This window comes from Misgurnus anguillicaudatus, chromosome 3 (assembly GCF_027580225.2).
Source record: "Misgurnus anguillicaudatus chromosome 3, ASM2758022v2, whole genome shotgun sequence".
Lineage (NCBI taxonomy): Eukaryota > Metazoa > Chordata > Actinopteri > Cypriniformes > Cobitidae > Misgurnus > Misgurnus anguillicaudatus.
Genome location: NC_073339.2, coordinates 34186569 through 34200707, shown reverse-complemented (window position 1 = coordinate 34200707; position 14139 = coordinate 34186569). Strand labels below are relative to the sequence as shown.

The following is a 14139-nucleotide window of genomic DNA, read 5'->3' as shown; positions in this document are numbered from 1 at the left end:
ATTCGTGAAACTTTGTTTTACAATCAACTGTCAAATTAGCAGAAACTTTAAAGGGCACCTATTGTATGATTCACATTTTACATTTCCTTTGGTGTGTAAGTGTGTATTAGTACATGTTAAACAATATGCAAAAGGTACAAACCGCAAAGTAAACGCTGACGCGAGTTATCATCTCCAACGTAAATCTCTTTTCTTGGACTACAACAAACACGCAGATTGTAAGCAACAGTTAACTTCCTGGGATTGGTGATGTAGAAAAGACCGTCATTATCATAATTCCTCCCGCTTCGGACTTACAGCCTGTAAGTTAACTCCTGTTAGCATTGCATAGTGACCAAATCTTTCAAACATGGAAAGGGGCGTCACATTTCCGGCTGACGTCAGAGGTATTCAGGCCAATTACAACGTTCAGATTAGCTGACCAATCAGGGACACAGAGCTTTTCAAATTCATGCATTTCAGAGAATGAAATCTGGAGCTACAAAAATGTACATTATGTGGAAAATAATGTGTTTTTTTAACCATAAACCACGCGAACACATTGTATTATACCAAATACACAAAATAACATTGTTTTTTAGCAATGAAATAGGTGCTCTTTAAAATAAGGATGCTTGCTCTGACCTTGATCAAGGTTGAATAAATGCAGTCTCTGGTTATTCCAAGCCACTAAAAACTTCTGTCACCACAATGAAAGACCCGCCTCTCCCCGCATTCGACTGGACAATGGAAAAAACGTTAATGTTTTTGGGCGATTTCCGCTCAAAGTTGATTATAGGACATAGAGGTCTAAATCAATCACTTAAGATGCTGTATTAGAAGTCAGCTACCTATGTGGGATATGTACCAAATGGCTTTTTGGAATCCATGCAGTTCTCTTTCACTGTTTGTTAATGTACCTGATTATAGTGTGTGTCCAATACAGAAGGAGAGCATGTATATCAAGTCAATGTTCAGGATCGATAACGGTGGCAGCCTCATTCGTCTCTCTGCTGGGAAAAGACAAAATGTTTAATAAGCAAAAATAAGTAATAAATGGCATTGGAAAACTGTGAAATCTAAACTATGCATTTGTCATCTGACAGACCTGTATTCATTTACATTTCTGCATTTGGCATTGCTTATATCCAAAGCGACTTACAAGGTATACATTTTTAGCATGTAATCCCTGGTTTTGAAACCCTTTGGACTGCTTATACAATGCTCTACCACTGAACTATAGACGGTTTCTTCGGACGCACGTGCGGTGACGCAATACACGCCTGGTCCAAACTTTACTTCCGGTTTCAGATTTTTAATGGACTAGTTACTAAACTGAACTCTTCTTGAACAAATACCTCGTCAAAAATAACAAATGTTTTGGTTTCCTAGGTAATCTACGTGTTGTTTATTTTGCTTGTTATATAAATAAACTATTTTAAAAGTACTTTGTTGTTATTTATTCTTAGCAAAGTTTAACGGAAGTTACGTGTTGACCACGAAAGCCGATTGTTTATGTTGTTACTGCTGAAACCGCCTATACAGGAGCATTCAATGTATGCACGTTTGTGAATGTTAACCTTGTGGTTCCTTTCCATACATTCACACACAGAAAAATACCACATTTGCGTTGTCCACATTTTTTCAAATGCACATACACTTAAATGTCAAAATGTTGTGATATGAGGTTGACATAATTCTGTCAAACACGCTTTAGTAATTCCCTCCCAATAACAATATTAGCAGACAAACTATTTTTTCTAACAAAAATTAGAAATACGGGCGGGATGAAGGGGACAGGAGGTGTATAAAACTCAAAGTTATAGTGTGTGTGGATGTGTAGCTTAACACCATCTGTGAGTATGCAAAGCCAATTTTCTGCCCCTGGACCTTCAAAACCAGCCCAGCTCTGGCAAGAAAAGAAAGATTTTAATGCCAAGAAAATCCCTTTCCTCTTTCAGTGTGCCATACAGCCTCCATCTGCGCTGACAGGAGCTTGTGTGTATAAACAGCTCACTTCCATCTTTAATCATCTGTCCTTTATCTGCGTTTCAGGCCGCAATTCAAGAGACAATTAACAAACAACCCACACAAACCTGAATTTGATGATTCATAAAACTGCAATTATTCAACTCTTGTGTTCATGTGATGGATAAGGTACTTAGCGAAAAGGACCTTTGAAACATGGATCTGTAAAGAGTTTCATTTATATTTATTATGTATTTTATTCTTGAGATTTTTCTACCTCAATGACAAAATTGGGATTGGGAAATGACTTAAACTTCGGATGCCTGCAAAAGCATAACTACACAATGTATCTGAACATGCAAATTAATTGCCAGGGCAATATCTTTTTAACTTTGTTTATTAATATTTGGTAAGTAAAAAATGGGAGGAAGCGTTTATATTATATATATATATATATATATATATATATATATATATATATATATATATATATATATATATATATCATTTTATATCTTATATTAACTTTAATATCAGTGTAAAATAATATTTAATATATTTATATAAAAATATATTATTATTATTATTGTTATAACACATTTTTTTCCCCACAGATAAGTGTTATTTGGTATTTTCAGATTGTTTGTTAGTTATATTAACTTGTATTTAGTGGTCAACTAATATGGGTTTTTTATGCCCGATGCCAATACAGATATTAAGAAAGCTGAATGGCCAAAATGAGGCCGATATAACACAAATGTTATTACAGTAAATAAGAGAAAAACAGAAAGTGGTGAAAGTAAAAATACATTATTTGTGCATAACATTCATAAATATTTTATAGCAATGATATTACGCAGCAGCCGAAAATAGTTCCCTCAGTAACTTTCAATAGCAGGGGACTATTTTCAAGCACTGCATAATATCATTGCGCCTCCTGCAGCCATGTAACTCAGCAAAGTGCTTGAATGAGAGTATAGTTCCTAGCCATATCTGCCTAGAAAATCACAACTTTTAATTTTCTTAGTACACGATGTAACTACAGAAGAGTCAAGTTTTAAATAGGAAAAATATCGAAACTCTTTGGTTATTTTTTAGCGCAATGCTAATGGTCTAATCAGATTCAATTGATTATGCTAAGCTATGCTAAAAGTGGTAAAAATCAAATGTTTAACTTTAGGGGAGCTGGGAAATTAGTATATTTTCATAAAAAGTGGAGTATCCCTTTAAGCCAGGACTAGACCTTAATTTAATTAGAAAATATAACTAGTTTTAACATACATGTTTTACTAAAAACATTACTTGTGTGCATTTTGATGCAAAACAAAGGGCACTGATGTATTTTAAGATATGTCAGTGCAAGCTGTTTTCAGTTTAGACAGCTCTTACATTTATTTTAGTCTAGGACTAGTCTAATCCCTGTCCAGGACACCGCCCCTATGAGGCTGTTTACACTTGGCATTAACATGCGTTTTCTTCGATCGGATCACAAGTGGACGACGTTAATGCCAGGTGTAAACGGTGTTCAAAACGTTTTGAGCTCGTCCACTTTCAACAACATTCAGAGGTAGTCGAAACCCCTTTCGATCGGATTGCTTTCGAAGTGTAAACGCACAGTGGTTGAATGTGTTCGAACAGCCACAGGACACTGCCTTCTCTCTGCCCATTTATCTAATTTTAGGTACTGAGCACAATGTTTTACATCTTTTCTGACTTCTGGCGCGAACACACGGTGAACAGCGCTATTTTTTGCCTTTCATTGATAAAACTAAAGCGGCTGATCTCCGCAGTTTCATTTTGCAAGCGTGTGAAAGTTGCGCGATCCTATTTCATCAATTGCGCTGAAAATTTAGAAAAATCTCTAACTATACATGTACAAAACACTGTGCAGCATGTTTACTTACAACACAAGCAGCGGACTCCGACATGTCCATATAAACTCATCATTACTCCCGTTCGCGTTTAAATGACAGCTAAGAGACTCGCCCACAGTCTTGACAGACCACCCCTTCACAGTATTCAGGACAGAAGCGGTCGAAAGTGGACAAAAGAGACGAATTTGAATACCAGGTGTAAACGTAATGCGTCTCTCTCGTCCACTTGTGATCCGATCAACGAAAACACATCTTAATACCAAGTGTAAACAGCCCATAATGTGCCATTTGTGTATCAGTAAAGGTGTTGTCCTTAACTAGACACAAAATGTAGTTTTAACACATTGGTTTTAAGGGTGTGTACTGTGCAATGCAAAAAGTATGTTGTGCTATTCTCTGCTGCATTGAACCACCTTCATTGTTTGTTTGTTTTTTTGATGACTGAAAAAATGCCGGACATTGCACAAACATTCCCTGGCGGAGGTCACCTTAAAGTCTGCTGAATTGATCAGAGAGAGAACAAATATGTATAAGTACATCCACTGCTGCAGTCTCCTACTTTTGAAAACACACTCAGACAAATGGTGTGTGCATGAGGTATAAAAATACAACTAAACCTGGTTGACTAGAAAGAAAACTTAAAAAAAAAAAAATTAGCATACCAAAACATTGGCATGTACGCTACCTTTAAAGGCAAGCACTAAAACAGCTTTTCGTGCAAAACCATGAAGCAGGAGTTAGGTACCATTTGTATGTAACACGGTGCAGAGCGGAGCCCGCTGGGAAAAATTAGTCATGAGCTGTCATGAAGAAAACCATGAACCATAATGTCTGCACATCTGTCCACTGTTAGTGACAGCTATACTGGGAAAATGGATCAGGAGGAAAACAGGGTAGTCGGGGCTGGTAGTTACAGTTATCAGTCGACTCTGCCACATTAAGGCCTACTGACTGCTGGTGTGTTCCTCTTTATACAGGGCGTTTTATCTTTTTTTACAAACAGATTTATATATCACAGAAATGCACACTTTGGTGTTAATAAATAAACAATTCAAACACATATACTGTATTAACAAAAGATATTAACACTACTATAGTCATTTGGATACTTTAATGATGGATGCATGTGCTTTGGGGGGCATCGCAATTTTGAGCACCTTATAAGTTGATGACATGACAACATTTTAATATTTTATATTGATGGTTTGTCATAAGTCATATGCATCTGGGATGGCACGAGGGTGAGTAAATAATGAGAGAATTTTAGTTTTGGGGTCAGCTATTCCTTTAAAAGACTGAATAGTATTTGAATCATAATTATAACCAGAATAATTAAATTCCTTATGATTCCTGTTCCTATTCGTGTCTGTGATACAATATACATTTTTAATTTATGTTTCACAATGCTGTGTGGACTTCAAATGTTTCAGCTAGGGATGCATATCAATTAATCGCGATTAATCTATAGCAGAATAAAAGTTTTTGTTTACATCATATATGTGTATGTACTGTGTATAATAACTTTGTTTAGATAAAAGCACACACATGCATGTATATATTTAAGCAATGTTTACATGTGTATATACATTTGTATATTTATGTATAATTTATATTATACATAAAAATAAATACTTAATATATAAATATATTTTTTTCTTAAAATGATACATGCATGTGTGCATATTTATATATACATAATTATTATACACAGTTCACACACATATATGATGTAAACAAAAACTTTTATTCTGCTATAGATTAATCGCGATTAATCGTTATGCATCCCTAGTTTCAGCGCTTTTCTACAAAGAAATGTGATGAAATTATGTAATAATCCAGCAGTCCATCTTTAGCTAGAACTGAATTCACTTCAATCCATTATTCATCTGCTATGACTTATTAATGTCTCTTTTCAAAGAGACACAGAAAGAAAAATCAAAACATCCCGACAGAGGAGATCGCAGGATGGAGGGACAATTTATGGAAAAGCATAAGTCAAAATGTATGGATTTTCATAGCTATTTCTATACAGGCGCGTACAAGTGTGTCTAAGCCTCGTTGGTACAGATATCTTCACCAAAAACCCAAAAGGCAACTAAAATTTATTTGCTTATCATTATAAATTTATCATCAAACTTATCACAAGTCTCCTTATGAAAGTTTAGTCATAAGCAAAACAAGTAAGCAGTAGTCAGCTGGTCATATGATCTCAACATGGTGGCCTCCATAAGAGGCCTTATAATGAATAGGGCTGTCACAATGATTAAATAATTGTCTCATCGTGATAAACCGGTTATGCAGACAACTGCGTTTACATGAGACTTGGAGATTTGTCAGGTTTCTCGCAGGTAGTGACGTCATCGCCTATAGTACATAATAGTCGATCAAAAAGCTGGCGGCATATCTGTCGTAAGCTATATTGTTTTTTCTCTTTTCGTGTCTCCAGAACCTGTAAATATAACATCAGTTTTTATTTTCGCAGTTTCTCTGCCAACTGCTTTAGTAGAGCAGAGACTTTTATGCGTTACTTACTTTGCGCTTACTTCCGCGTCTGACGTTTATCTTTCACACGTGGTGGAGACATGCGCACCGTGAGGGAGCCGGTTAAGGTGTTTACATGTCACGCAAAATCGAGGTAATGAGCAAAAAACTACCTGTGCCGATCGGTTTTTGCTTACGCCGTTTATGGGCTTTCCCCGATTAAAGAAAACCATTTTACGCATTTACATGACCCCACGTGTTATCAGTTTATAAGCCATAATCGGCGTAAGACTGTGCATGTAAATGCACTCAGTGTTTGACCTCATCGTGATGATTTTAGATCACTGCAATGATTGCACCTCTCTATAAAAACACAAGGGGGAGCTGCAGCGCCTGTATAAACGAGACAGTATCAGATTACTTTTAAATATGTTTTATGTGTATTCATATTTACTGCCAGGTAAACTTTGCAAAAGATTTATAATCACAACAATGTTTATGAAATTATTTTCACACAAAGAAAAAAATTTAAAGGAATTAAATGTCAAATCAATAAAACAGACAATTAATCGTCATAATCGTCAAAGCCCTTAAAGCAACACCAAAGAGTTTTTTTACCTTAAAATAACGTTTCCAAAAAAGTTTCAGTCGTTCATCCACTCGAAACAGGCCACAACCGCACTAAAGAAGTTTCCAACCGTCGGGTCGCTTTAAATATATAACCTTACAATGTGTCTGTACTCATATAATCATGTTTGCCCAAAGCAATTGAGAAACAACAGTGTAAAAAATGAACTACTTAATTCATGCCTGAATAGCAATGAGTTTTGCAAGTCTGAGTATGGGGGATACGCCTATTAAAATTGCAGACTTGTAGGTTCTTTCTCTCTCTAGTTTGTGTTTTCGGGCGTGAACCTTGTTTATCATTGTGCAATCTGGGTGACAACCCCTGGGGAGAATCATTATCGATTAAATCAGGAAGGAAAGAACAGAAAATAAGGAAATAAATCCAAGGACATGGTGCACAGTTCTCCTTTCATGTTGTGCATCTGCTCCCACTGTAGCCTACTATATTTAGTGATGGGTCATAGTCAGAAATGAAACTAAACTAGGAAGCCTGGCCCACTGTGGGTGTATCTGTCATCATGGATTATATGCACCTATATATGTAATGCATGTTAATCAGCACATGTCAACCGATCCAACCATTAGTCTTTTACAATTTTATGATAAAGTGTCATCATCTCATTTTTCACAGGTTTTGTATTCTCAAAGTTAAATTTTAATAGTATAAACTTTTGAACTCCTTTATTTTAAAGCTATTTCATGCCTTCTGACTTATTGGCGCTGTTTAAGAGTTGGATTCCTCATGCTAAGTGTCAAAAAAGCAAACCTAATAAAAAACATACGGTCTAAAAAGTATAACTATAGTTTATACAATCATATGCAGTAAACTAAGGCAATACGCCAACAATGTCAACTAATTATACTAAAGTAATCCATATTTGCTCAATTATTAAAGCTCTTGTGTTGCGATTGTAGTGTCTGACATCACGCACATTTAAAAAAAAAAGTTCGCGAGACTTTGAGGTTTACGATAATAATCTAATAACATTGAATGACCCACGTTGGTTTTGCATATCACATTTTCATCTCATTACTGATCAAACGGGCACCTCTCTGCACTCTCTTTACCAAAACAGCGGAGCGGACAGGCAAGTAATTGCCGTGCATATCTCAACATTTATACAGGTATTACTTTCTGGCATAACAGTTAACTATCGCAGGCCAGTTTGAACCTCGCGCTTTCCTGCGTTACGAGTCCGCGCTTAAACACACCGATTACGGACTGATTCATTTCCTTTTTACCGCACAACTGTCAAGGAACTTGCAGCTGTAAACTTTCTACACAGACTTCTGCGGTCGACAACAACAACCTCACATCAGAGCGGATGAAATGAACTCTCTTACCTGTTGGTTTAACAGATGCCGTTAAAGCTTTTTTCAAACGCTCACTGAGTTGAACAGGGACGACCTATTTAAACTGTATCATTACAAAGCGCGTGATTTACTTTTGGTTAGAAAAAGCATAGACGTAAGATTGTCGGGTAGTTGTCAAAGTAGACGTTTTTCTGTAACATTAAAAACAATCTCGCGCTGAGTTTGCCCGTGCACCTGCATCAGGAAATGTACACGAGCACTCTACTACACATGATAAAACATTACTACACCTGATGTCATTTCATCCTTTTCCTTTACGAGAATTAACCATGCAGCAACTATTTACTAACTAACTTATATTTGTAGTAAAAACAAAGTAAGCACATTTACAATCTTACTACAATTATTAGTTTAATCATTGTATTCGTAGTAAAACTATGGTAAATTGACACTACACTTTCACTCTAGTAAGACCATGGGTAAATTTCCCAAGGGCTGCTTTCCACAATAAAAGTTGAAAACTGGTAACATAAGATGTGGACTTTTTTATTTTTTCTTCCAAAAAAATAATCTTACATCCTCCACCATGCCGCTTCACACACATGCACAATGCTTTTGTCATTCATCAAAAAGAAAACAAAGTGATGTGAAGTAAAAGTTGTGTCCTTATGAATCTTTGTGGTTTATATGAAACTGTTTTCAACAGTGAAGTGCAGCATCAGTCCTCACAAGGTTTAAATACAGCAGCAGTCTGCTAAAGCCACTGGATGATGCTGATAAGGGGTTTGATGCTGAGAGCACTTCAGATCCCACTGTGGGTCCTGATGAGAACCTTCCTTATGTCCTGTACCTGCTGAAACCGGCTTTCCTGGCAACATGAATGTCCTTCAGGTTTAAATAAAAGCCTTACACTGCCACACACTTACAGGTTCAATTTATATACAGATCTTTCTGCCAAGAGTTTGAGCTCAGGGACTTTTTAAACAGATTCCTGTGGTACATGGATTTAAAGGGACACTCCACTTTTTTTGAAAATAAACTTATTTTCCAACTCCCCTAGAGTTAAACAATAGAGTTTTACAGAGTCCATACAGGCAATCTCTGATGGCGCATTCACACGGGGCGTCAGCGTTAACGCTTAACGGAAGGCTTGTCTGAAGCGTGGCCAACAGCCAATCACAGTGGCCGCTACACATGCTTTGTTCTTCCATAAACGTAATTGGCTGGCTCTGCCTAGGTTATTTGCACAAGGCGATCTGGTTGGCTGACGCACGCGTTGCTGCTTGAAAAGTTGAGAAATGTTCAACTTCTGCCGTGAGGAACGGCACTGACGCGACGCCAACGGATCCACAATTCAGTTCGGCAACGCATGACGTCACCCATTAAAAGTGAATGGGAAGCGTTAACGCTGACGCCCCGTGTGAATGCGCCGTCAGTCTGGCGGTACCACTTTTAGCATAGCTTAGCATAATTCATTGAATCTGATTAGACCATTTAGCATCGCAAAAACGCAAAATGGTAAAAATCTACTTTTAATTTTTCGTCGGTTTTAGTACACAATGTAACTACAGAAGAGTCAAGTTTTAAATAGGAAAAATATTGAAACTCTTTGGTTATTTTTAGCGCAATGCTAATGGTCTAATCAGATTTAATTTTTACGTGCGATTCTTCCCGGACGCATTCTGGCCAGGGATTTAGCGCGATGCTAATTGTCTAATCAGATTTAATTTTTATGTGCCATTCTTCCGGATGCGTCCTGGCCAGGGATTTCGGTGCGTCTTCCGGAAGTCGTATTTGTTGACCGTATACGCCATTCAGTTAAAAACATAAGACATACAATCGTAGTTTCATTCTTACCTTAAAATGTTACTGTTGCTTTTCTGTAATAATAAAAATAATCCTCTATGACGTATGCGTTTGACAAATACGACTTCCGGAAGACGAACCCGAAATCCTGGCCAGGACGCGTCCGGGAAGAATGGCACATATGGTCACCCTAGATTTAATGGATTATGCTAAGCTATGCTAAAAGTGGTAGCGCCAGACCCAGAGATCGGCTAAATGAATTCCAAAACGGTAAAAATCAAATGTTTAACTCTAGGGGAACCTGAAAATTAGCCTATTTTCAAAAAAAGTGGAGTGTCGCTTTAAGACATTAAAATCAAATTTACTACTTAAAAATCTGCAATGAATCACAAAGATTATGAATTGTAAAATATCAAACATTTGTCGATATGAATGCTAAAGTGTCCTTTACAATGATATGAGCAGATGGCATTAGGCTCAGCATCCTCGTCTTCTCCCTCATAATCATCATGTACCTGTCAGACTTTTTTTTCACATATGTAAAGAAATACCATTTTTGTCATCAATAATGAAAGAAATTTCATAATTTCCTACTCAAAATTTCTTCTCACCAATGGTGTTGATGGTGTTCAGCAAAACAAAGAAATGTATACAGGATTGAAACAACTTGAGGGTAATTAAAAAATAGACAGAATTATCCCTTTAACGGACTGAGGTTCATAAGCCAAAAATGTTGGCTCAATAGATGATTTTGGATCCACATGAGACAGAAAATGCAATAACAGTCTTCATTTTTGTCTCTTTCTTGATTTTTTTGTGTTCTTTCTTTCTTTCTTTCTAAATTACACAAAACAGGAAGACAGGGAGGAAGTGGTGTGGTTAGGCAGTTTGCGTCTCTTTATAATAATGACGCTTAAAGAGAGGAGAGACACTTAAAACGTAGGTTAGTAACAATTCAGAATTAAGAGTTTAACCAGAGAAGGTGTTTGATATTTCAATGTATATTCAGATAGCTCAGAGGTAGTGAAGCTGCCAACAGGTCCTTTGCTATGAGAAGAGCAGATGTCATCAAACTCAGCTTTATCTTCTTCCTCATCTTCATCTTATGCCTTCTAGAGTTTTTACCACGTAAGTAAAAAATACCATAGTAAGACTAATTGTGACTTAGGGTACTTGTGCAAGCGTAAGTTAGGCAAAATGTTGAAATACTGTGGCTTTGTGTGAACACGTGTTTTACCGAGTAAAGCGTTGTTTGACCGCATGGGTAAACTTCAACTGTAATTAACTAGTTTTCAAAAATATGCCATGAAATGTTTGCTTGTAACTTTGCTGTCTCTCTGTTGGCCCACAAAGTTGAAGTTTAAAACAGGCAAAAGCAGACGTCTATAAACGCTCTGTGACAGGTGACTACCCCTAGACTGAGTGTTTTTAAAGGGGTCATAGCGTGAAAATCAGACTTTTTCCATGTTTAAGTGCTATAATTGGGTCCCCAGTGCTTCTATCAACCTAGAAAACGTGAAAATGATCAACCCAGTAACTCTGTTTGGGTAAGCCATTTTCTCCAAGCATGTGAAAAATTAGGTCGTTCAGATTTCGCCAGTTTTGTGAGGTAGGTAGCAAGGTGAATTACAATAATACCGCCCCATTTATCTGCACTATTCAACCACAGCACTGCCATTTAGTGCAGAGAGAAAGAGAAAAAGAAAAATACTTGACAGCACAATTGAGTTTCAATTACAACAAACCATCATCATTGTGATCAGTGTTTGTACTTCATCCGGTCATTTGCATTTTAAATGACACACCCAAAAACGGCACACTTTTGCTCAGGCCTACAAAGTGGCAATTTAAACATGCTATAATTAATTATCTGTGTAGTATTTTGAGCTAAAACTTCACTTATACACTCTGGGGACACCAAAGATTTATTTTACAACTTTAAGCAACACCAAAGAGGTTTTTTACCTTAATATAACGTTTCCAAAAAAGTTTCAGTCGTTCATCCACTCGAAACAGGGTGAACGGCACTTTCAGATTCGCTTTGCAGCCCTCTATCGGCCAAAACCGCACTAAAGAAGTTTCCAACCGTCAGGTCGCGGTCCTGTAGTTCAAATGAAAACTACAAAAATTTCCTTTACGGAAGACCTACAATCCAATCAGAGCCAGCTTTGCTGCAGTAGGCTAAATTATTTACGACAGTGGTAATGGACAATTCCGCTTCCAACCTGTAGGGGGAGCAAAGAGCAAAAACTCTTTAGTGTTGCTTTAAAAAATCTCATAATATGACCCCTTTAAATTTTATGATGGCAGGGACCCCCACATATGATGAACCTTTAGGGACTCATTTCCTAAATATATATCAATATATTCATATTTTGAATATAGAGACATCTAGACTGTGTTTCTGGACACTCCTGAAACCTTTTGGTGGACACCTGAGGTCCCCGGACCCCAGTGTGAAAACCTCTGATCTAGACATAGCATGAAGTGAATGTTAGTTGTAAAAAACACTAAATGTGTGTTTAATGCAACGTGTGTTTAACAGTCCTAGGCCACCATGCCCCCTTAGATTTGTTGTTTTAGCCATGGTAAAATGATCATGCGTAACTTCTCAGTCTTTTTATTTTGATACAACCAGAAGATAAAGGGAATGTGTATGCATTTTTTTTAAATGAGCAAAAAAGCTTTAATAAGGCAAACTGTCTTTAGTTGCACCTTCCCTTACACTTGAGCAATAGCAGGAACTTGCAGGTAACCTAAATACAAATGGAAGGCACGTTTCTAATTCTTATCTCAAGACTTCAGGGCGTCAGTTGTCACACTAAATACTGCCTTTTGCATAAAAAAGCCATTTTTGTGTTTGAGCAAGGCACCGTTCCCCCTCAGTTGTTCCCCAAGTGCTGCAGTGATAGCTGCGTGTTGCATTAAGAAGCCATTTTTGCATATTGTGTACATTTCTGGTATATCATACTGTAAAATTATAAGCACAGATTGTGGGTATTGTGTAGTGTGACAAGTAAGAGAGTTGGGCTTGTAACCCGAAGGTCACCAGTTAGATTTTTACGACACTAAGTGACTGAGGTGGTCAGACAAGTGCTGCAGTGGTACACTCTCAGAAATAAAGGTAAGTTGTCACTGGGACAGTAAAAATAGTCAAAAATAGTGCATATTACTACTTCATAGGTACATATTGATAGTTCAAAGATACACATTTGTACCTAAATGTACATATTAGGACCTTTTTTAAAGGGTACTGCCCCAGTGACAGCTTTTGTACCTTTATTTTTGACAGTGTATGCCCCCTGCTTTGTTTGTGTGTGTTCACAATTCACTGGGATGGGTTAAAAGCAGAGGTCACATTTCAGGTATGGGTTACCATATTTGACAATCACATCACTTTCACATTCGTTAAGATCTAATGGAGAATGTATCTTTCTTTTAGAAGAAACACAAGTTCAGTTTCTCTGTGAAACTGTCGACCCTTGTACACCGAAAAATGGTTCAGGTGATGTACTCGTATGTGGACAGGCTAATCTTCCATGTCCAACGGAAATAATAAATGGCAGCAGTCAGGATGAACCTACAGACTGGTATGTGTGCAAGAGAGAAATGGATAGTGAAGTTCTTCATGATAATACCTCGGTATCAGGAGAGTTGTATGTTTGTTTAAGAATATATACAGTACATAATAGACTTCTTTACTAATGGTAACACTTTACTTGAAGGGGTGTTCATAAGACTGACATGAACATGAAGGAGACAACTGTCATTAGGTGTCATTTGTTCAATTATGTCATTTTTAATGCAAAGATGACATTGTTTGAGATGTCTTTGGTATGGCAAGTTGACATAAACCAATACATCATAACTTGTCATAAATCTGTCATAAACATGACATAGCAGAAAATGTATCAAACTTAAGAAACGACCTAGTTTTATGGGTTAACATTACATTAAACTGTCATTTAAATGTAATTAAGTGTTAATAGTTTTATAACAGCATCATGAATATTTTTCTTGACCTCAACTACAGTGGTACAAATTGAACTTGTCATTAAAAGGTCAATAAGTGTTAATACATGTGTTAAAT

The 14139-nt window shown here is 36.9% G+C and overlaps 1 protein-coding gene across 5 annotated transcripts in view; it reads right to left on the bottom strand.

Moving 5' to 3' along the window:
* The window catches only part of klhl5 (kelch-like family member 5), an 82411-nt gene that overhangs the window by 58905 nt on the left and 9367 nt on the right, over positions 1–14139 (bottom strand). The window contains exons 1-2 of one of the 5 annotated variants that reach the window (XM_055205637.2): positions 8274–8486; positions 900–992 (exon numbers count right to left, since the gene is read on the bottom strand). The gene's annotated coding sequence lies outside the window, so the exon portion shown is untranslated. Of the gene's footprint in view, positions 1–899; positions 993–6920; positions 6939–8273; positions 8487–14139 lie in introns of those variants that run through there. The other 4 variants (XM_055205639.2, XM_073865214.1, XM_055205638.2 and 1 more) reach the window with 4 other exon arrangements.